The sequence below is a fragment of the Athene cunicularia genome (genome assembly GCF_003259725.1).
Source record: "Athene cunicularia isolate RWA chromosome 2 unlocalized genomic scaffold, athCun1 chr2_part1, whole genome shotgun sequence".
Taxonomy (NCBI): Eukaryota; Metazoa; Chordata; class Aves; order Strigiformes; family Strigidae; genus Athene; species Athene cunicularia.
In genome coordinates, this window is record NW_020799095.1 from 136,692,475 (window position 1) to 136,717,545 (window position 25,071).

The 25,071-nt window shown below is 35.6% G+C and overlaps 1 protein-coding gene across 1 annotated transcript in view; it reads right to left on the reverse strand.

Moving 5' to 3' along the window:
• Positions 1-25,071, reverse strand: part of CSMD3 (CUB and Sushi multiple domains 3) — a 622,514-nt gene that overhangs the window by 324,906 nt on the left and 272,537 nt on the right. The window lies entirely within an intron of this gene.

Here is a 25,071-nt window from a genome sequence, read left to right on the forward strand (position 1 = left end):
AAAAAAAAAAGAAACAAACAAAAAACCTACTATTTCTCAATTCAAAATAAACCCCCCAATTTTGTTTAATCACAGGGCCTCTGATTCAAAATGAGGCGCTAAAAAAAAAAAAAAAGAGCAAACTATGTAAACAGGTCTAAAGAATAAACACCTGCAAACATTATATAAGCTCTACAGAGAGACCTGGACAGGCTGGAGCCATGGGCTGAGCCCAACTGGAGGAGTTTCACTGAGGGCAAATGCCGGGGGCTGACCTTGGGCCACAACAACCCCCAGCAGCGCTACAGGCTTGGGGAGGAGTGGCTGGAGAGCTGCCAGTCAGAGAGGGACCTGGGGGGGTTGATTGACAGCCGGCTGAACAGGAGCCAGCAGTGTGCCCAGGGGGCCAAGAAGGCCAATGGCATCCTGGCTTGTGTCAGCAATAACGTGGCCAGCAGGGACAGGGAAGGGATCTGACCCCTGTACTCGGCACTGGTGAGGCCGCCCCTCGATTCCTGTGTTCAGTTTTGGGCCCCTCACTACAAAAAGGACATTGAATGACTCGAGCGTGTCCAGAGAAGGGCAACAGAGCTGGTGCAGGCTCTGGAGCACAGGTCGTACGGGGAGCGGCTGAGGGAACTGGGGGTGTTTAGTCTGGAGAAGAGGAGGCTGAGGGGAGACCTCATCGCCCTCTACAGCTGCCTGAAAGGAGGGTGCAGAGAGCTGGGGATGAGTCTCTTTAACCAAGTAACAAGTGATAGGACAAGAGGGAATGGCCTCAAGTTGCACCAGGGAAGGTTTAGACTGGATATTAGGAAGCATTTCTTTCCAGAACAGGTTGTTAGGTGTTGGAATGGGCTGCCCAGGGCATTGGTGAAGCCCCCATCCTTGGAGGTGTTTAAGAGTAGGTTTGACAGCACTGAGAGATCTGGTGTAGTTGGGAACTGTCAGTGTTAGGTTAATGGTTGGACTGGATGATCTTCAAGGTCTTTCCCAACCTAGATGATTCTGTGATTCATACAACAGTGCTATGGTTTTAGTTGCTATTTGTAATTCTTATTTAGAATTACTGCAATGAGGTGGGAAAACAGGTCTTTCCAATGAACATTGCTAAACTGTGTCTGTATGTAACAGTTTGACAAGAGCAAATAACACTGTAAATTAATTTATGAATCAAAGTGTCCTTTTCAGTGTTCATGAGGGCATAGTATCCAAATAACAGTATGAGTCAGTGCTCCTGAGATTCCACAGGTCAAATGGTTATAAATATACAAATGTAAACTAATGATCAAATTGGTAACATATGTGCTTAGCAAAAGGAATATGTGGAACCAAGACATAAATATTTGCTATTTGTCTTTTCCTCTATCTTATGTATCAGCCCATGTTGTTTACATCACCTGTTATATTGTAGGTTATTTCTCCCCTATATAGCACCATAGCTGTGTTGAAGAGATTGCTTCGTTGATACCTTGATATGGGGAAAGAGCATATACTGTTCTTGTTATGTGAAAGGGTGCAATCAGAAAAAAAAAATCCCAACATGTCTAGACATGTAATTCTTCCCACACCTTTCCTCCAAGTGTCTCTTCTCTCCACAAGGACATGGGCTACATTATTGCCTCTCAAATCTGCCACTTCTAAATCTCTATCACTCTTAGGAGAATTCCTTACTCTGCTTTCATCTCTTTGTTTTTGCTCTTTTCTTTGTGTTTACCTCTCAGATAAAAGATTTACCATACCCATTTTCTTTTGCTAGCTATCAGTTTTTCTTGATTGATGCCTGCTCATGTCTCAGCTTTGCAAAGTAATGGAGAAGAATGAACAGTTTAGGACTACTAAAACCACTACACTGGTAATCTGTGCGCCTCTGAAAGAGTTTGTAGTATGTCCTGTGGTACTACAATTGTGTATGATTCATCTAGAGCAATCTAAATTAAGTCGGTTATGATACTATGGATAATAAAGGAACTATGACATTATTCCAGCTAGTCTCAGTCCAGTGCAAAAGAAATATTGGATTAATTTGGAACTGGATATAAAAAATAACATCAACTTAAAATTATTCTCATCTCCTCAGAATTTAGTCAGAGGTTGTCATTCTCTTGCATTTGTTAAAGGTGAAATAAGCAGCTAGAGCTAGTTTCCCCCAAAACTGCAGAAGTACTTCAGTTTTAGAAGGAGGAGAGAATAAAAAGAAGGGGAAAATTATCATAGAAAATTGTATGGCTTATTATTATTAAAGTAAAAATAATGCACGAATTCCAATACATATAAGAATTTAAAAATAAATTTTACATGTCATTACACCAAACCCAAACATCCAATGTAAACCAAACACTCAGAGCATCCTGAAACACATGGACAAGACTCTGTTAACACGTGGTTTGATGATTCTGAATTTTTCTTTTTAATCACGTGTTAACTACAGCAGAAAGGCAAAATTAAACATAAAACTGCATCAAAAAAGCATTTTTAAAGCAGTTGTTCTAGCTTTCAAAACTTTGTTGGCTTCATAAAACAACACAATTAGTAAAAGATAAAGGCATTACATTGTGAAATATGAATGCTATTTTTAAAATACAAACCTTTTTGTTTCATCTAATGTTTATTTCATTTGATGTTATCAAGACTGTTCAACTTTTTTATTATGATAGTCATGATTTTTTCTTTTACAAGTACATCATATCAACCCAAACAGTATCATCAAAATCACAGTAGCCTTACAAGTATCTCATCAGAACCCCAAGTGATAGAACAGTCCAACTCACAAATGTGTTAACAACGCATCCTCATAACCAATGTAAAAATGTTCCCATAGCCACGTGGAAGCTTATGTTATTCCAAAAGATTAACATATCATGTTAGCGCATCATATCTACTGCTCTACCTGCTCCACTCTAGTTTATTTAGGAAAAAAAAAAAAAATCCAGTTGTTATTCTTTCTCATGGGTAAAATAATTTAAAAAGTAATCATCATTCAGAAATCTCTTGGTATACAAAACTGAGATCTAAAAATATTGCTCAGGGATCTGTATTATTGTATCATAGATATTACTGTACTGAAAATTTCCTCCAGTAAAAAGCCTGTAAAAAGAGTACAGTTCTGTAAAATAAGCGGTAAGACGAAACATTAATGTTCTTTGGGATTTGAAACAACTCATGTGATGCTTGTATTTATAGTGTACATTTTCCATGTTGAATATTTGTGAGGGAAGGGCTTTTAATCTACAAAAGTGATAATTTTCAGGGGTAAGGCATATAAGAGTCCAGCATAACTACTTTATAAATAATAATTTTTAGGCAGAAAGAAGTGCCAAATGATTATGCTACCCCATGAGTGTAAGGAAGCAAATAAAGATTAAAAATAACACTGAATAATGAGATTTCCTTAAGACTGCATGTTGCAGTAATATATCGCTACATATTAAAATCCATATTCTTAACTGGTGACTGGCCACCAGCTTGATATAACCCCACTTACTATAACTATTTGAACCTGATCTGTCAGCCAATTTTTCATCCAATGTATTATGGACTTATCTAGTTGTATGATGGACATTTTGTCCAGAAGGATACTGTGAGAGACAGTATCAACACATTTGCTGAAATAAAAATCCACCACATCTACTGGCTTCCCTTGGTCAATTAGATGGCTGACCCTGTCATAAAAGGAAATTGAGTTGGTTAAGCAGGACTTTTCCCTCATGAACCTGAGTTGGCTATGCCCAATGACTTCAGTGTCTCTCAAGTGTTTTTCAGAAACTCCCCCCACAATGAACTTCTCCATCATTTTACTAGGCATTGAAGTGAAACTGACAGTCCTGTAACTACCAGGATCTTCATTCTTACTGTTATTGAAAATTGGGATGATATTTGCCAGCTTCCAGTTGACTGGGATGTCTCCAGACTCCCAAGATGGTTGAAAAATAATGGAGAGAGGTCCTGTAATAACATAGGCCTACTTTTTCAGTACCCTGTGATGAATGCAATTGGGCCCCATATACTTATGCGCATCCAGCTGGAGCACCAAGTCTCAAACAAGTTCAGAGTTGGCTGGGAGATTATCATTCCCCCAGTCACAGGATTCTGGGTGTCCCAGGGCCCATCATCACTGTTAAATACAGAGGCAAAGAAGGCATTAAATGTCTCTGCTTTTAATATGTCCCTATTTGTGAGATAACCAACTTCATGAAGTAATGAACTAATGTTATCTCTGATCCTCCTTCTGTTGTTAACATATTTTAAAAAGCCCTTTTTGTTGTCCTTCACAGTGCTGGTCAGCTTGAACTCTAATTGTGCTGTGGCCACATGAATTTTCTCTCTGAAGTGACAAATAGCATCTCTGTATTCCTTCTGTGTCACCTGTCCTCATTTCCAATGTCTATACACTTTCTTTTTCCTCCTAAGTTCCAGAAGATCCCTGCCCATCCAAGCCAGCCCTCTGCCCTGCTTGCTTGACTTCTGACACTTTGGAATTGCCAGTTCCCATGCTCTTAAAAAGTCAGCAGGTATTATAAAACTGTGGTCTACAGTGGCCAGTAATCTCAGATAACATAAGAGAATTCCTTCTTCCAATGAGGCATAAAGCATTAGATGAATAAGGTGAGAAATAAAGAAGGAGTTGACATAGAGTTGTTCACAATCACAGCTAAACCTAAAAGTTTAGGAAAGAAGACCATTAAGAAAAAAGCAGAAGACTTAAGGTCTTAACCAACCCTTATTGTAATGGCACTGTATTTTGATGGTCTAAGGCCATAGGCAAGACAGGGTTTGGAAAAACAACTGAAATAATTTGGGGAAAAATAAACAAAAAGAGTAATCCTCAATGGCTAGCTGTGGTCCAGCTAGATAGTTTATTAATCCTGAGATGGTATAATAATGGTAATGAAATTTGTATGGCCCTTTCTTACTCTGAAGAGGTGAACTTATTAAAATTAACTTCACAGACAGACAGGATCATCTAGTCCAACCATTAATCTAACACTGACCATTGTTCTCAACTACACCATATTCCTAAACTCTATGTCAACCCGACTCTTAAACACCTTCAGGGATGGGGAATCCACCACCTCCCTGGACAGCACATTCCAATGCCTAACAAACCGTTCTGGAACTAAATGCTTCCTAATATCCAGTCTAAATCTTCCCTGGTGCAATTTGAGGACATTCCCTCTTATCGCTTGTTACTTGGTTAAAGAGACTCATCCCCAGCTCTCTGCACCCTTCTTTCAGGCAGCTGTAGAGGGCGATGAGGTCTCCCCTCAGCCTCCTCTTCTCCAGACTAAACACCCCCAGTTCCCTCAGCCGCTCCCCGTACGACCTGTGCTCCAGCACTTCAACTTCAACCACAGACATCTTAGGAAAGACTCAGATTTTAATGACAATATGTAGTCTAATATGTTGAATAAATTTGTCTTCATAGAGGGTTTTTGTTTCCTTGATAAAATTTATTGAATTTTTTTTTTTTTTTTTCCTCCTGTATTCTTCCCCTCCCCCAATCTGAAATGCATCCACTCAACAGGTTAAGTGTATGGAAATCAGGTTAGAACAATGTGTTACTGCTTTCTTATTTAGCTATAAGCTCAGTCTGAGAAATAAGCATACAGGTGATCTAACAGATACCTGAAATACACATAAATGTAGAAAGCAGAATTCCTTTGGCCCTGAGGGATACCACTGGCATAGAGATTGGGATATTGACAATTAGGTGTTAAATCTCTTAAACAGAAGTCAGAAAGTGTTATCGTAGGGAAAAGTGTTGGCGGAGTAAATTTATCAACAGCAGTTGCTCAAATACTGGTTTTATGGGTGGACTTAGTTTTATGTATGTCAATTACTCTGGTCACGGAGGATATGGGGAAGACTGAGGTTCTCAATGGCAGATTGATTATATCACACTCCCACAAAGTTGGCAAGGCAACATGGAAACAGCCACTGGTAGGCCTTGAGAAGAAAGTCTTATGGCTTCATGGCACGCCAGAAAGAATTGAGTCAGATAATGGGACACATTTCTAAAACAACCTCATAGACGCCTGGGCCAAAGAACATGGCATTGAGTGGATATATCACATTCCCTACCATGCACCAGCCTCTGGAAAAAGTGAGCGATACAATGGATTGATGAAAACTACACTGAGAGCAATGGGTGGTGGAACTTTCAAGCACTGGGATGTGCCTTTAGCAAAAGCCACCTGGTTACTCAATACCAGAGGATCTGCCAGGCAAGCTGGCCCTGCTCAGTCAAACCTCCTACATACCGTACATGGGGATAAAGCCCCCATAGTGCACATTAATGTTAAGCTGGGGAAGACAGTCTGGGTTATTCCTGCATTGGGTAAAGGTAAATCCAGGTGTGAAATTACTTTTACCAAAGGACCTGGGTGCACTTGGTGGGTAATGCAGAAGGAAGGAGAAGTTTGATGTGTGCCTCAGGGAGATTTGATTTTAGGTGAAAATAGTCAATGAATTCAATTGTCAAATAACCCTGTTATTGCAATTGGTGCCCCACAACATCCTCCTGACACATTCAAAGCCTCCTGCTCCACTGACTTAGCAAACTCCACCTCATTCCTCCAGCCTTAAAGACTGTCATGACAGATGGAACTCAGTTATGGACTAAATGAACTCAGTAGACATTTTGGAAGGATGGCCCATAGACAGAATGATATCTGTGAGACCTAGGAAAAGGGAGTCGTGATTATGTGGAATTTATGTGGAAACTGAGCATAACCTAAATGATATGGAGTAAAGGATGGAGACTGTGCTGGTTCCAGCCAGGACAGAGTTAACTTTCCTTGGGCTGAGAGGGAGCACAGCTAGATGGCTGGGTCCAGATCCATCATTGGAGTATTCCATATCATGAGACATCATACTCAGTATATAGGTGGACATGTGCTCTCTCATGAACCGTTTCAGTTTATGGGTCAGTGTGGCTGGATTTTCTGGTGTGGTCAGATCACTGCGGCAGGGGTGTGGGCTGTGTACCTGTCATTGCCGTGCTCAGTGTGCCACTGCTCCATTTTACCTGTTTTGGATTTACTATTGTTACTGTTGCTTTTGTGAGTATTACTTTTTTTTTTTTTTTTTTTTTTTTTTAAAAAAAAAATTCAACCTACAAATTTAGTCTTTTGTCCCTCCCCTATATCACCGGGGTGGGGAGGGATGGAGGGAAGTAAACAACTGGCCATGTGGCGATTGGCTACCAGCTGAGTTCAAACCACAACAGGACAGAAGCTGAATTATGCATTCACGGGTAACTTACATTCTGAAACTTCCTAATTTTTGAACATTGCAAAAAGACTTTCCTCCAAAATACAATACCTCACAGTTCTTGAATTCAATCCCCTCTATACCTAGTTTAAGCAAAAGGCAAAAATACAACCTATTACTCAGATAAATTTATCACCTCTATCAGACTATGTTTCATTAGTAGCTTTTGAAAATTAAGTACCACAGCACAGACTGAACCATGGATCTAATCTTAAACAGCTTCTGGAGAAATCCTAATTCCAGCACAGTGGAAAAGGACCACTGGGACCTGTATTAATGCTTCTCTCAGATACAATCCATCCAGGTGCCAAAATAAGATACAAGTCTTGAGAGACTGAACAGGTTTGTGACTCATCCTTTCCCTTCTACATAGACAACCGTGACTTTTAAAATATTACTGGGTATGTGAGTTAGCTGTTGACTGAAATGAAGAGGTCACTTCAAATACTTCAAAGCCGTAATTATGGACTCAGTCAAAATTTCAAATACTAATTACATTTGACCTATTTTTTCTATATAGAAACTTTTTTTTTTTTTTTTAATCATGAGGTACACTCACTTTTATTTTTAAAAAAAATCTAAATTTTAAGAGAATGAGCATACAGCCAATCCCACTTATATTATAAAGTAGATGTTTTCTTTATGACAGTTATTTTCATGACAGTTATTACCATTAAGTAGAAATTGTCTTGCTTTCAAAACACTGCTATTCAATTACATTTCTGTATGCTTATGTTAGCATAACAGGTATTAGACAGTCATTTAATAAGAGCTGCAAGGGAATGACATTCAGATAAAATCAATCTTTGGTGGATTTATATGCTTTTTTATGGTCCAGAATTTATTTGATATTTTTATCAAAACTAAGTATTAAAAATTATACAGATCTGAAAGAAAGCTAAGCAGTTATCAGATAAGGTCCACTTAGATTTCAGTTAGATTTTTGTTATGTGGAAGGCTATTAGCAATTAAGACATTACTCTTTTTAATGGTTTATGAGGAAGAGGTAGCTATCAAAGATACTGCCAGAGTATTTATTGCAACTTTAACTTATGCTGTTTAGATTTTTTAAATGAATGTGGTATTTATTGATGTGCATAATGTGGTATATGCAATCTCTTCAATCATCGATAAAAAGTTTACTACAACTGGACAGAATCACCCTTTATGGAGTAACTTTTGAATGCACACTGATTAAAAATAAAGTAACTAACTGTTGTTTTTCAATAATAGGCAGAATGCAATTATTCATTCTATTCAGAGTAGACAATTTTGCAGAAAAAGGCAAGCAGGCAAGACTATTATCATACCTAACACCTATCAAAGAGCCACACCTTTGTTTAATTTCTCCTTGTTTCCATGGAAGCTAAATAGATTAAATAATCACTTTTTAAGAAGAACATGTGAGGTACTTTGGAAATTATGTGGCCTGAAAATCATCTTCATTTGCTAGAACAACTGCATAATCACAGATTACATATTTTTCAAAGCAAAAACTAAATCAAAATCATGTGCTTAATTTTTGAAAGAGGAGATACCATACAATGGAAAAAACAGTTGACACTATAGTAGGGATCATTTAAAAAAAAAAAAAAGTTACAATTAGCTTTACATCATTCCCTCAATTTCAAGGTCAGGGAGAAAATAGGGAAAAACATAAGAAAATGAATTCCAAAATATAGCATGTCGTCTTCTTCACCTTCCAAACAAAAATAATCTGCTCATGACCACCAAGAAAGATATTTAAATTTAGATAAGTTAGACTCCCTTGCATTCCCTGGAAATCTTAAATGCATTTAGAGTTTCTAATGGATGCAAACACATGCACAGTATCAGCCTAAACGAAAATAACGGGTTTTAAACCAATCAGAAAATGTGAAAGTGCTAAACATGAGTATTACACTTAAGTTATGCTTTATAGCATTCCATTATAATGAGTTTTATTTAGTGACAATTCCTTACAGTTTCTAGGTATACAAGTTAAACTGGGTTTTCTAAATCTCATTGGATTAAAATCACTGATTCAAGAGGTGGAATGTAAATTGTGCTTGCTATGGGTTGAGAGACTTTGAAGATATAATATATATGCACACTGTCATCTAAAAAAAAAGGCCTGAAAATGAACTGAAGAAATATAAAATGAAAAGTGATGGGAAGAAGGACATAATATTATCAGAAGTTGGCCCTCCATGTCACTTACAAATATTGCCAAGACATAATTCCATGCTGTATGCAAAGTCAGAAAAAAACATGCTTAACAAGGCTTGTATTTAAGGAAGTTCGCAAAAGAAATGTCCTTTGTTCAAGGGAACATCTCTACATAGAGAGGAATCACATTTGTGAGTCTGAGTTCTATAGCTGGAAACTGTTTTGTCTATTTGAAGATTCAGAGGTATTAGCGAAAAAGAAAAATCAGATAAATTCTAACAGATGCAAGTTACTCAAAAGAATCTTGCTGACCAAAGTATATTCCTACACACTTATTTAAATTTATAAATGTGAGCGTTAAATGCAAACTCATGATGGCAGTATTGAAAAGGCTAAAGTTTCACCTTACAGATCTGACTAATGCAAATAACAGTGGAATCTCCAAAAAGATTTGGAACCACTTAGCAAGAAAAATACTCACTTCATCAATAATCAGCTCACTACCACTACTGAAAGTAATGGTGTAAGTGGTGCTTAAAAGTAGGAAAGTAATAAAAATGAGATAACAGTAGAAAGCATGAAAAATGAGAAGTCTAAAGAGTGACATTTATTCTTGGATCATTTCAGATAATATCTCATGGGACATTACCCACACTTAATTTATTTCACTAAAAACACCCAGTAAATTATTTCAGTTCTGAAAAATAGGTGAACATGAAGCACTTCTCTGTATAATATGCTTTGTGATCTGCCTTTCACTGATAATTCACCTTGTCTCTAACATTGTCCATTACATGTTCACATGATTTGGAGATGCTATGCTTTATTTAGCATAGAGTGCCACGCATGCTTCTAAAGATGACAGTCCTGTGAAACTGCTCAATATCTAGATTTGGTTGTTCACACCAGTTCCGTTACTTTAAGGAGGAGTTTGGTTTTCCTTTACACTGCCCCTTGCTACCAATCATTTTAATTAAATTACAGTAATTTGAAATTAGATCTTAAGTCAAATATGAATATTTTCTAGAAAACTTAATATCCACCACTAGACACTTCCATTAACAAAAATTCTTTAGACAAATAACTTGACTTAAAAGCTGAAAAGTTAAAAACCCAACAAAATAATTACCTCATTTTCTCCTTTAGTCAAGTGGCTGAAGCCCTAAGAACTTATCTTATATTGAAAATGTATGTAAACATGTATTTCACTGAACGAAAATAAACTTGGACACAAAACAGAACTACTAAATGCATCAGCAAATAACAAGAAATGTTCCATATTTACAATAAACAAGGCTTTTCAGAGGTATCATAACTAATAAAAAAGTGGAAAATTTAATGCTTCTTTCTAAACAGATTATCTGATTCAAATCATAGATAATATGTAAATTCCTTAGAACAGTGGATCTAAATGCATTTATCTTGGCTGCATTAAATATTGGAAACAACAGATAACAATGCTGACATTATGACCAAATTATGCATGGGCATAAATCCAGATGGAATTGAACTGATACACAAGTATTTTCCTAGGTAACATTAAGTTGTGACTTTCCAAAGATTTTAGGAAAACTTTGTGCAAACAAAATTATTATTAAAAAAAAAAAAAAATCAGAAAAATAAACAAGAGGTCATCCACAGCAAGAAAATGCTGTCCTGGCATAAAAGGTAATGACCAGGCACCACTTAGAGAGCAGAGAGAACAAAACTCACAAAAATTCAGAACGTGCCACAAATTTACCGATTTTAATTACGGTTCACATGTTCAGCCAGGTGTCCTAATTATAGCCATTGTTAGATTATTGCAAAAAGACACTTAAAAGAACTAAAAAACCTGTAGAAATCGTGGGAAAAAGAAATTTTCCAGGCACCATTCAGCTGACTAACAAGGCCATGTAAAAGCTAATTAACTTTATAACCTTAATAACTTGTTGAAGAGATCAAAACTGGAAAACTTCCAATCTCTACTGTACATTTCTATATGATTATTTCTAACCTACTACGGCATTTTGACTAAGTAAACAGAAAAAAAATATATACTTGTGGGGAAAAAAAAAAAACAAACAACCAAAAACCCACAACAAAAACCAAACACAACACCAAAACACCACAGATTTAAATACTATTAAAAACGAGGGGTGGGAAAGTGGGGAAAAGAAAAGTAAGGATTTTGAAAAAAACATTGGCAAACTTTTTAAACTCCACACTGGGTATAATGTGAGCATAACACCAATAGGTGTGGAGATTAAAATTGTTGAAAGTGAATAATTTTTGACCCACCATCTGTTTTTCTGAAAAACAGACAATTAGTGATTTAATTGACTGGGCACACTATACATTACAGTACATATGTCACGCTAGATGAAGTGATTTGGTTTCTACAAAGTTGTAGAAAAGGTGCTTGAAGCTGTCAAGTGATTCTTACTTTTTGGTGGTTGTATTTTAGAGACAAAACTATGCCCAGGACTTAAATTCTCCTATGTCCAGCTTTTAGTCTTTTTAAGTGCAGTGCTAAAGTAGGAAACAATAGACCATACCACTATGCCAAATGTTATTATTTATTACACTGTGTCCATGCTTTCATTTTATGAAGCCTGCAGCTGGACTGTCAGATTTCAGACATCCTTTAAGTTGATATAAAAAGTTAATAGTAGAGATGACCATGTTAACAGAATACATAATAACTTCCTATCGTCCAAGTACAAGACATTTTCCCATCTTATAGATACACTAACAACAATGTACATTTTCAGGATTTTCCATTTATTTTCTCTGTTTCTTCGTATATATTTACATGGTTAAATATATACAGATTGGAGTGTGGGTAAAAAATAAGAAATGGGAAGCAAAAATAATATCAGCAGTGTAAGTTTTAATAAACAAGTTGCAACAGAGTATCTTTAGATAGCCATAGTGCTCAATGGTTTTTATCACTATATATGAAAGGATTTTATAACTTAAATACGATCTACAAATTCCATGTAAAAGGCAACCATAACACTTATGCTATAGGTTTTTTTCATACTTTTAATAGTTAAGCTTATTATAAGATTTATTATTGCGGCTATGTGTATAACCTACAGCTATTACATTTATATCTATTTTAAGTAACTGCAAGATAACCATCTAAAAATAACACATGGTTGTAGGTAATAAATAATAAATTATTGATAGCCACTAGGACCTACCAACAAGAAAGGGACTGCATTCACCAGTGTCAACTATGCACTCCATTTTTGCCACTGATATTGAAGTCCATAATTTTATTTTTCATCAATTCAGACAAAACTTTCAACCAAATTTCCTAAGTTGCCTTTTAGTTTTTCTTCATTAGTACAGATGTTACTATCAAAAAAAAGGTTTATATATCTTTCAAATAGTTAACAATTTTCCCTCTTTTGAAATTCTTCATTAATAATACTTCAATTTTCTGTATCATTTACTGTAAACTTAGTCTATAAAGGAGTAATTTATTTTCTTTAATTATAGTGACTTTTAGAATTTGTCCGGCCTTTCCCATGTGCCTAGCTCATGACATGTGAAATGCTGATTTATCTTTTTTTTATCCCACCAGACTGAAGTAAGAGTGGATTTAACATAATTTGTTTTCCACATAACTAATCCAGAAATTTAGACTTTTATATAACATATATCTATATAGTCTATTTATTAGCATCACCTAAGCAATATCCTGGAGAGAACTCTGGGTTCTGAATCCCAAGTCTATGAAAATATCTGAGTCTTGGTTTAGGCAACTTATGTATCCCCGTAAATATGATTTCTACCCCACTAACACTAGATGGCCACAGGCATTGCACTGAACTGCCATGGCAGGACTCAGTGCTTGGCTGGGTCTGCCTTGGCCAGAACTGGTTTTAGCTGGTTTCAGCCAAAACAGCAATTGTTTGGTAATGGAGTGACTCTTTCTTACCCTGTCTGAGCTTAAGTTCTGTGATTATCATATTTAGTAAAGCTCTACCCAGGTAGACACTGTGTAACAATCAACAGCCCTTGGTGTCCATGGGAATGGGGGAAGCTATTCTGCAAATTCATAACAGTAATGGGGAATCAAAAAAAAAACAACAAAACAACAAAAACCAACCCAAAACCAAAAACAAACCCACTTGGTTGGCTGAAGAAGTATGTAAGAATAATTGCCTAAGAAGACCCAAAGGAGAAGGAAGCCCCATTCTGAACATTATACTCCTCCAAGCACTGACCTCAGGATGCTGATAAAATGCATGAGAAAGGCAGATGATAAGACACAGAGACACTGGAAAGGTGAGCATAACTCCAGGGAAAAGGAGAAGGTACTAGGAAGGTTATGTACCACTTTATCTGTGTTGCTAATAAGGTTTCTCCATGTTAATTGGATGATCTGGATGTTAGACTTAAAATGTGAATTGGACAAAGAATAAATTCTTAGTTGTTCTTATATTGTGTTCCCTTTTGCTTTTAACTAGACCGAATGTGACAATAAGTTCCACTGAAGTGCGGGTTACTTTTGTATCCCTTCCTTTGGTTATGTCTGGATGGCACAGCACTCATCCTGGTTTCTTCAGATTACCTCTCTGAAATGCATCCTCAAGGAGGAAGAATTTCAAACCCCACCTTTTGGATTTGAAGATGATTTTAGGGATCAGGTGTTCAAAATATCACCAAGTATAAATTTTCAAAGTTCCTACCTTAAATTTGGAATAAATTCAGTTTGCATCCCTGGCTATTTCCAATAATTGAAGTCAGTTTTAAATAACATCAGCAATAGATCTTTATTTCCATTTATTATTAAATGCCTACTAAAGTTCCCCTTCTAGGGTACATTCTATTTGGCTTGTGAACTCATTCATTTAATGTCATCTAATTAATTCCATCAATTTAACTTCTGTATTTGCTCAGTAATTTACATTAATACTCACAGAAAGTTGTCATAATCTCTTCAATTATAATTTAATCTCTTTAATTATAATTTAATAAAGTTATTGATTATGGTACCTAATTAGTAAGGTTCATTTTTCTTCTCAAATTGGTCTCTGTAACAAACCAGAGATCAAGTGAAAATTCTTAACAACAGCAATAATCAAGATCAGTTAGTTTGCAGACACATGCTCACTTCTCTATATTTTTCTCATTTAAAATGCAGACTAAATTGATATTCCACCCTGTGATTTCATGAGAATATATTTTTCCAATTTTGTTAATCATTAAAAAACCAAACCAAAACCCTAATGTGTCTACACTTCCGTTTAAAAAGAAAAAAATTACACTTCGCAGAAAATAAAAGAATGACCTTAATGGTTACATTACAGTTTCTCAAAACAATTTAAAATTTCCAAGACACAATAATGTCAAATGTTTCTCTCCTAAATCCCAGTTATAAATAATTCAAAACAGTTTCCCCTGATTCAGCTTAGCCAAGAAGTCAGCTGTGGTCTTATTACATTAACAGTTTCTATCACCTGTCAATCAGCATTAATAAAGCATTCACCATAGAATCAGCAAGTTTATGATGCAGTTGTAGTTACATGTAGGTACATACAGTTCCAGGAATTGGCTCCCAAGTGCTCACTCTACCTACAAGCTAGGGAAAATGGTATGTTGTTCAATCTGCCAAATAAGTGAACTAAGAAATTTAATTGAAACCGTATATATGTTAAATTATTGTAGACTATTCAGTTGAAAAATATGTCTGTGTATGCTTTTATTTTTTAATATTGAAAGGTGTTCCAGCGAGGGACTTGAGCTTCTTATTCCCCAGTAAAGGAAAAATATAGTATTCTGGTTCTTACAACCATGAAGGAACAGGTATTTCCTAGTAATTCTCAATGTGTCAAAACTAAACCACAAAAAGTTGTCTTCAAGGTGCACTGGACTGTACTAAAATGCCTTTATTGCCAGTCATATCACCAGTAAGTTAGAATTAGAAGAAATTTAAAATAATTTACAGAGGAACAACATAAACCAAAGGATAAATGGTCAAATTTCCAGGTCAAAATCCTAATCTTTTTCATGCTTAAGAAAAAAAAAAATATTAAAAAAGGAAAACATTTGTCTCCAAGATTATTTTCAGAATGATACAATTTAAAAATGTTTAAAATTCTATAGAAACTTTAGATGTTTTGTGAAACAAAGTGAGAAACAAAATAAAAGACTTTTTCAGGAAATGCATAGGAGAGTTATTTACTCTCCTATATTATTTTTCCTTATATTTAAAAGCAAGAAAAATTACTCTGGCTTTTTTTTTTTTTTTTTTTTTTTTTTTTTTAATCTTAGAATCATAGATTCACAGAATCATTGAGTTTGGAATGGACCTCTGGAGTTCACCTAGCCCTATCCCCCTGCTCAAACAGGGTCACCTAGCGCAGGTTGCCGAGGACCACGTCTTGCCAGGTTTTGAACGATCTCCAGGGATCGGTACTCTGTGACTTCTCTGGGAAACCTCTTCCAGTGTTTGACCATCGTTCCAGTGAAAGGCAGCTTTCTTATATGGAATTTCATATGTTATAATGTCTGGCAATTGCTTCTTCTGGGTACTACTGAGAAGATTCTGTCTCCCTCTTCATTCATTCCTTTCAGGTATTTATACACATGGATAAGATCTCCCTATGCCTTCTGCTCTCCTGCCTGAACAGCTCCAGTGATCTCATCCTCTTCTCATATGAAAGCTGCTTCAGCCCTTTAATTATCTTTGTAACACTGCGACTTGCTCCAGTAAGTCCATACATTTCTGGTACTGGGTAGCCTAGAGTTGGACACAGTACTCCAGATGCAAGTAACAGCAAGTTACAGAATTCCTTATTATGCCAGATGTAAAAGTTCAGAAGCCATGTAATATTTCACAAGATTTGGATGGACAGAGAAGGCTTCAACTTCTTCTGTATACATAAGTAAATAGAGATATATTAATCATATGGGTATAATTCAATAACTTTTCATCAGATGATAATGGGTTTTTTGCTTACTTTTATTGTTAGAAAAAGTAATAATTAATTTGTTCTCTAACTCTCATGAGTGGCCTATTTCAAGGATGTGTCATAATTAACATGAAAATACTTTTAAAAATTATTCTGTCAGGTAAAGTCAAATTCTATCTTTATCATTGTCTCAGTTATTAATGTCAGTTTCTAAATCCTGAAGTGTAGAATCTTGCACTTGAACTTTAGAGATTAGAGAAAAAAAAAATAAATCTAAATATTCATTGTCTTTCTATAGTGAAGGGGACCAAAGATTGCAACAAAAGCATTAAATTCCACAGCACATTTTCTGGAAAATTATTAAGTTCACCTGATCATATCAACTTGTAGCTTCCTAGAGTTTCTTTGCCACCCAATTTCTCAGGTATTCAATCAGATTTCATAAATGTTCTTGAAGCTAAAAGGAATTTTAGATCATCTACTCTCATATTCTTTTACTTCAGCTTACCAGTAGTTCACTGTTTAAAAGATCTGCAAGAGTTTTGATATGTAAAATATTTTAACCTAGGGGGCAGGAAATGGAAGGGTCAGGGAACAGTGCCCCTGAAAATAGATTTTTTTCACATAAATGGAAGGACTTTTCTACAATATGTCTGTTAGTTGTAAATAAGGGAATATATGACCAGATATTTAAACACAGAAAATGAAATAAAACAAATTTGGTAAGTATTTTGAATTGTTGCTTTGAGAAAATAAAGGAAAGGCTGAGTGATTGGACACCTTAGCACCACAATGGAGCACAGGCCAGTCCATGTAGTATTTTGGTTTCTGTTAAAATTAGATTTTTTAGTGTTTTGCACATGCTGTGAATGTTTAAATAAATTTTTAAAATAAAAGCTAAAGCCGAAGGCAGATGCCACCCTCTCGCCATCCATACACGATAGAAAAAAAGAATATACCTCAGGGGAAATATTGCTTTCCATTAGCATCAACTGACCAGATGAAAGGTACAGACAATAACTTCCTTGACTGTTCAAGAGCTGTACCTGAATCAATTTAGGATCACTTCTCAAATCCAAGAATATATATAAAACAGGAAAAAGCTTAGATTTAGAATTCAAGAAGAGAAGACGATGGTCTATTTTTTGATGTGATGACACACAAAGGCATCCTCTCTCATAATATTAGAGACTGGATTTTTCCATTTTAAAGAATTCAAACTCATGTAATAACAAAATTGTGGCATCATGGGGATCTTCAATTTTTCTTTCTGGCACTTTTCATATATCATGAAATACTTTGTTCATAGAAATACATCATGCAGGAATGAAAGAGAGGGGAAAGAAACAAAAAGAACCCACAACTTTCTGGCAGTCTTTCTAGAAGAAAATACAATGGCTAATTCAAAAGTATAAGCCATTAAACATAAATTATTATGGATTTTAACTGAAGGATACAAGTTTTTATTTGCATTCCATGTGCATCCTTAATAGGTGCACTAAACCTCATGTACTCAGTGCTCTATTTCATACGTATAATTTCTGTAAGAATACAACAGCATAGTAAACAAAAATTCTTACTTTAGATATAATGATGAAAAGGAATGTTTACTAGATATTTCAGATATTCAATATGAATTATTAGGCTTATATTATAATGCTTATATTAGGCCAAAGACATGATGTAAGTTAGAAATTAAAACTTTTTATATTAAAGATTTTCTAGTAAAGAAAAAAAAAAAAAAAAGGCACACCATGACAGAAATTCACATAAGGTTCTCAGTGCCATAGAAACTACCTTTTAATAAACTGTTGCTTCAACACCAGCAAAATATGATGAGGATTCAGTCACATTGTAAAGTTGGCAATAACACCAATTTAAACAAAAGTACAGACTCAACAGTCCATAAAATAATGAGCTTAATGCAAGGAAATTTAATGTTTAATGCACTATCTGTGCACCATCTTTGGAAGTAAGTACCATCATATAGTGAGCTGGTATACTAGTTTTGGCTAAGATAGAGTTAAATTTTTTTCACAAAGGCTATTTGGTGCTATGTTACATATTTGTGATGAAAATAATACTGACAACACATTAATGCTTTACCTATTGATGAGCAGTGCTTCCACAATGTCAAGGCCTTTTCCACTTCCTTACACTGCCCCACCAGCGAGTAGGTTGGTGATGCACAAAAAACTGTGAGGGGAACAGCTGACCCCAGCTGACCAAAGGGGTACCCCATATCATAAGAAGTCATACTTAGCAATAAAACTGGGGGGAAAAGGAGGGAGACAGGGACTTACAGAGCTATGGAGTTTGTCTTCCCAGGTAACCATTACACGTGATGGAGCCCTGCTTTCTGGGAAATGGCTAAACATCTGCCAGCTGATGGGAATTAATGAAGGAATTCCTTATTTTTCTTTGCTTGCATATGAAGATTTTGCTGTACCTATTAAATGGTCTTTGTTTCAGTCCATGAGTTTTGTCACTTCTACTCTTTTGATTCTCTCCCATCTCCTGCTGTGGGGGGTATGAGCACACGGTTGTGTGGGGCTTAGCTCCCTTCTGGGGTTAACCCACAACATCTAGGAAAATCTAAAACTTTATAGCTCATAGGCATTTTCTCTGTAAATACGTTACAGAAAATGCCAGCTAACAGCAAACTGAAACAAAAAAACATCAATAAATTTAAGATACAGTTCACTCTATTACAATATAATTAATTAATAAAGGTTTCTCAGAACATGAAAATACATTATGAAAAGGCAGTGTCGATGTAGTTGTTTTTTACCATAATAGCACTTACAGAAATTAATTATTGACTTGTGAGAAAAATAAAAAAGTTCTCATGGTGTAATACTTGGCAATATGGAAAACAGAAGTCCAAGTAAGAAGTGCAAAACCTCAACTGGTTATGCTGATTTTTCTGAGTGTTTCAGCTGGAAATATTTTGAAAACCCTCCATACATACACACATTTTAAGTTCTGACTATATTTTAAGTTTAATACCTACCTGCTTGTAGCTATCCTACATACCGAAGTACACAGAACCAAAAAAGTAGCTTCACTTTTCATCCAAGTAAAATAAATGTATAGCCCTCTGTTCCATAAAATGCCAACGGCTAAAGAGATTTAGCAATAACTATGCCATGATGCTACTTGAGCAGACAAACAAGTGGAAATCATGCTTCTGTCACCCATTCACAGGCTGCTCTAGCAGAAAAATGTATCTTAACTGATGCATGTTTTGAAAGACAACATCACCAGAGGCTGCCACACACAGTCCTTCACCACTACAAGAAAGTTGGTGCAATGCAGCCACAAAGGGGACACCCATCAACAAATTCAAGTGTGGTAAAAGGAGACTAATCAGGCATACTAAATTCTCACTGTTGTAAAATACATGGGAAAAAAAGTCAGGTTTGATTTAAAAGATCATGGCTATTTGGTGCAGAATACAAAAAACACGTATTGTAAATACTGAGGTAAATTAATTCAGAAATAAAAATATTAAATACAGACACAGAAATATATATTAATGGAACTTTTTAGAGGTCTTCAGCTCAAGGTATTCAAACTGCTATTATATCATGTTGGGGTTTCAAATTCTACCCTTTGCCCAGGAGGATCTTTCCAACAGCATTAATTGGTTTAATATCTGTCTATGGGTTCTTCATAGAATCATAGAATGGTTTAGTTGCAAGTGACCTTAAAGATCATCTAGTTCCACCCCCCTGTCATGGTCAGGGACACCTCCCACTAGCCCAGGTTGCTCAAAGCCCCGTCCAACCTGGCCTCTAACACTGAGGGGGCAGCCACAGCTGCTCTGGGCAACCTGTGCCAGAGCCTTACCACCCTCACAGGGAAGAATTTCTTCCTAAAATCTAATCTAAATCTACCCTCTTCCAGTTTAAAACCATTACCCCTCACTACACTCCCTGATAAGGAGTCCCTTCCCATCTTTCCTGTAGGCCTGAAGTACTGGAAGGCTGCTATAAGGTCTCCCTGGAGCCTCCTCTTCTCCAGGCTGAACAACCCCCAGTCTCTCAGCCTGTGCTCATAAGGGAGGTTCTCTAGCCCCCTGATCATTTTCGTGACCATCCTCTAGACTGCCCAAGCACATCCATGTCTCTCTCTGTAACTAAAAGCAAGAAAAAGTTTAGAAATGTTCATAAGAAAATTTTCACTTAACTCCCACAAACAAGCAAGCACTTTTGGGTATATTTTTTTACCCCCAGAATAGAGGTAAACTGTTAGTCTCTTGTAACATATATGCTTAATACATAAGACAACAGAACTAAATACAGTTAAATACACTCTCAAACACTGAGGAGTATGAGTCAGACTAACAGCCATTTAGCCCGGTGTCCTGGTTCAAGCAGTAGCTACTGCTTAAGGGCATAGCAAAAGATGACCTTTCCTCATGTAATGTATTCATATTGCGCAGCAGACTAATGCCAGAGCAGAAAAATACTTCCACTCTTTTTTATAGATACTATCACTAATTATTTGATTAGTAAATTATTTGAATTCAGTATTATAAAGCAGAAATGATAACATACAGTTTTACTGAATAAAATTAAAAATTCCTGGTGGTCTGATCAGCTGTTCACTGATATGAGGGGAGCTGTAGACAAAGGACCATAGATAGTGTGTTGTGGAAATAATTACCTTCCTTCTAACCAAACAAAATATTTAAGTAGAAATATAAATTTTAAATTAAGTCTTGTTGAAGATCACTAACCTCATTTTATAAACTAACTTGGAGAACATAGTATTAAACAATACTAACATGCATAGAAATCAGAATTAAAATCAATAATCAAAAAGAAGTATTAAGCACTGGTAAATAAATATTTTGGGGAAACGGAGGAGTTAAATAGAGATAAAATGCACAGTTTCATTTTCTAAGAACATGCTTTTAGACTGAATATTTATTTTCACCTATTTGGTAAAGTTTACAGAAACATGAAAGTTTCTCAACACCAAAAATATATTCCTTCCAGAAATTACTTTAAAGACAACAAAAAAATCCCACTCAAATGCATTCCTTATACACAAGCTTTTTGAGGCACATTTTATTATTAGTTCTCATATGACCCAAGACCAGTATAATTGTATTGAAAGATTACAGAGGTACAAGCAATACTGACAATAATTTACTGAGAAGCTAAATTCCAGTAGTTGCATACAATTTTATAACTTTTTTACCCCTTACTATATGAAAATTTTAAGACCTTCCTACATAGCCTTTTAAGTTCTCAGAAATACTATTTAAGAAGCTATGAAAGATCAAATCTGATGCAACATTAAACTATATTTCTCTAAAACATATGAATTAAGTATATTGCTTTGAACATTTATAAATTATAAATGATGTAGTAACATCTTATTTCATCTTAGTTTATATATGTATGTGTTTAAATACACAGTCAAAATGCAGTCTTGACTAAGATTAGATAATGGGTGGGTAGAACAGTATTAGTCTTTTTATTCAGACTGAAATACAAAACATATTTTGAGACAGAACATTTTTTTTTATCTCAGCAGAACAAGAAACAAACTTTTCTAATAATAAAGATGAACTATCAGAGACTGAGATGTCACAAGACCTACTGGAACAAATTGGTAATTAAAAGAAAAAAAAAAACAAACAAACCACCTACCTAAAAACCACAAAACGTATCCTGATGGTATACATCAAGGTTTTGAAAGAACTTAGTTTCTAGCAACAACACATGCTCATTTGTAATACTTCCCCCCAACAAACAAAAAAACTACCAACAACTAATCGTTAAAAAAATAGGTACACCATCAGAAATAACAGAAAATTCTTATTTGCCTAACTGTTTCTGTGGGTGCTGTAAAGCAACAGCTGAAAACCTAAGTAATTCATTGGACCTATGGCCACAGGAAAAGAGCTTGGGTTGGGGCCTCCTTAGACATATGATTCGAAGTGGGGGTAGAAATGCTTAAGGAATCTCTGACTTCTTCGTTAATGTGATCTTAATACAGTAGGACAGAGGGGCAAATACAATGTATATTTTCAGAAAGAGTTCCAAGGGACATCTGAAAAATACAGACATGTAAACCTGTGATGTAACAAGACTGTAAAAATTATAATCAAGAATAGATTCAGCTGACTCATGGATAACAATAACATCCACAAAGCAGCATGGCTTATCTAAAGGAAAGTCCTGTATTACAAGTCTACCAATGCTTTCCAGAGAGATTAGCCGTCACAGAGATGAGAGAAACCCAGTTTATGTAGACTATTTGCACTTCCAAAGGGCCTTTGAGGAGGTGCAAGTGGAAGGTTCTTACAGTGACTACAACCTCTGTCAAAAAGACCAGCTTTTGATGAATGTTTGTTTAAAACATAGTTAAGTGATGGTAAAAGTAAATGGTGGGTTCTTCCAGAGGAGAGAAGTCACTAATGGATTTCTTTAGTATCTAACCAGTTTGACAATATGCTTGTAGATATGCTGGAAAACAAGGCAAGCAGTGATGACAAAGCCTGATGATGATACTAGCTTACACAGAGCAGCAATGAGGACAACCACCTGTGAAGATATAAAGAAAGGTCCTGCAAAACTGAGTAAGCAGTAAAACAGTAGATTAAATACACTGTATTTTCCACAAAAAGAATGAAAAGGCATCAGATGGAGCTAGTAAAAATACAGTGAACAGAAGGAAATACTTCATTGGAATGTACTTGCCATAAAATATTCAGAATACTAAGAGTGTACATAGGCTTAAGAGGAAAAATAGACAAAGTCATGGATAAAAAAAAAAATCCATCATTACTTACTATAAACAGACTGGATTTCAAAAGTTGCTGTGCCACAAAGCGCTGGAGTATAGGAAAACATTCTGGAGAAGTATCACCGTACTGTTTCTTGCTTTCTTTTCCTTATATGATATTCATTTAAATGGATTTTTATTATGACTTTGTACAGCTGTTCTCATATTCTTATAATCCAGGAATTGCAAACAGGAACTCTTATACTTTATGTCTAATACATTTTTTTTTAGATAAAAAGATTAATGAAATATTTGGATAATACTGAGAGAGTAGGGTCAGAAAGAGCTTGCGGTGATTTGTGGCCGACAAAGCAGGAAGAACAAATGGAGTAAAATACAGCACCAATTTTCATCTTAGCAGTAAGTTAACAAGGAACATGTCTCAGGTTTTTGCAGTAGATGCCCTTTTGCTTAATATGTTCAAGAGAGATCTGAAATAGGAATGAGCTTGAATTACAAGATTTATCAATAACACACTCTCAACAGAAATAGAATCAGGTGCACAGAAAGTTGTGCTGTATTTGTAAATTACCTGTTGGTTAGTGGGCTGCACAAAAAGAAGTGTTAATTTTCTTTTTATATAAACACAAAGCAGTATTTGTATTTCAGAATTTGAACTAAACACGAGACTTACAAGGTTTGAAATAATTAATTTGAAAGCATTGATTTAGCACAGGGGTTTCTACCATTAATGTGAATCTCTGCTTGTTATTCTTTCTGCAAAATAAAGTTAGGATAAAAGAAATAGAATTGAGGGTATTAGAATCCAATTCAATAAACTACTAGCATATTTGGAGAAAAATAAAACAGACAAACCAAAAGAAAAAAGAAAAAAAAAAAATCCCTCAGATCTGGCCAATGCTCAGAAACAGAAAGAGGGTAGGTTTAGATTAGATATAAGGAGGAAATTCTTCACTGTGAGGCACTCTGGGAACAGGTTGCCCAGAGCAGCTGTGGCTGCCCCCTCCCTGGCAGTGTTCAAGGCCAGGTTGGACGGGGCTTTGGGCAACCTGGGCTAGTGGAAGGTGTCCCTGACCATAGCAGGGGGTTGGAACTAGATGGTCTTTAAGGTCCCTTCCAACCCAAACCATTCTATGATTTGATGATATTGGGCCTTGACAGAACTGGACTGCTGTGAGAATGGTTTTCTCTGTGGCAGAGGACTCAAATCTGACATAAACAGTTCAGTTTGCCCAACTATGCTAATACAGGATGGTTTTGCACTATGTGATTACTAATTTCATTCCTTAAAATATTTTTTCCTATGAATTTACACCATGTCTATTTACTTTATTCTTTAATCCCACAAATTTTGTGATATAAAGTTTATTTTGAGAAAGTGCATAAGGTATATTTTTATATTATTTTATTCTTTCACATATGTCCAAATTTACAAAAGCAAGCTATTGCATATGGAAGTTATTGTAGTTAGAATTCTCATGTGTAATTTTCAAAGAAATATAATATTCCATTGCTAGATTCTCAATCAGGTTTTGTGAAATGAAATAAAGACACAAGTCCTCAAAATCTTATGATCTTAGAAAAATTGATTTCTGGTCTTTGAAGGTTATGCCAAAGTTTTACTAGTTTGTCTTGTATTTTGTGAAGCTGCTTTTTTCCTCAATTATAGATGAAGTCTCTTCAGTTCCAGTGTTAAAATATGTTGGAGATTGTTTCTCCATTATTGTTTCAACAGACACTTCATTCCTCTTCACCATGGATTTGGGAATAGAAGTGCTATTGTGACAATATGGCACCCATTTCCTGAAATACTGAATGATGCAAAGTATTCTTTGAATTTGTCGTCAGTAACAAATATTAATTTGTAGTTTTCTTTACAGCACTGATGTGGGAAGCCTAAAAAGAATTAATTATTTATTTGTTTTATTTGGTAATTATATGAGTCCCACAGTCTGGTCTGTGGTGCTTTTTTATATATATATATATATATATATAT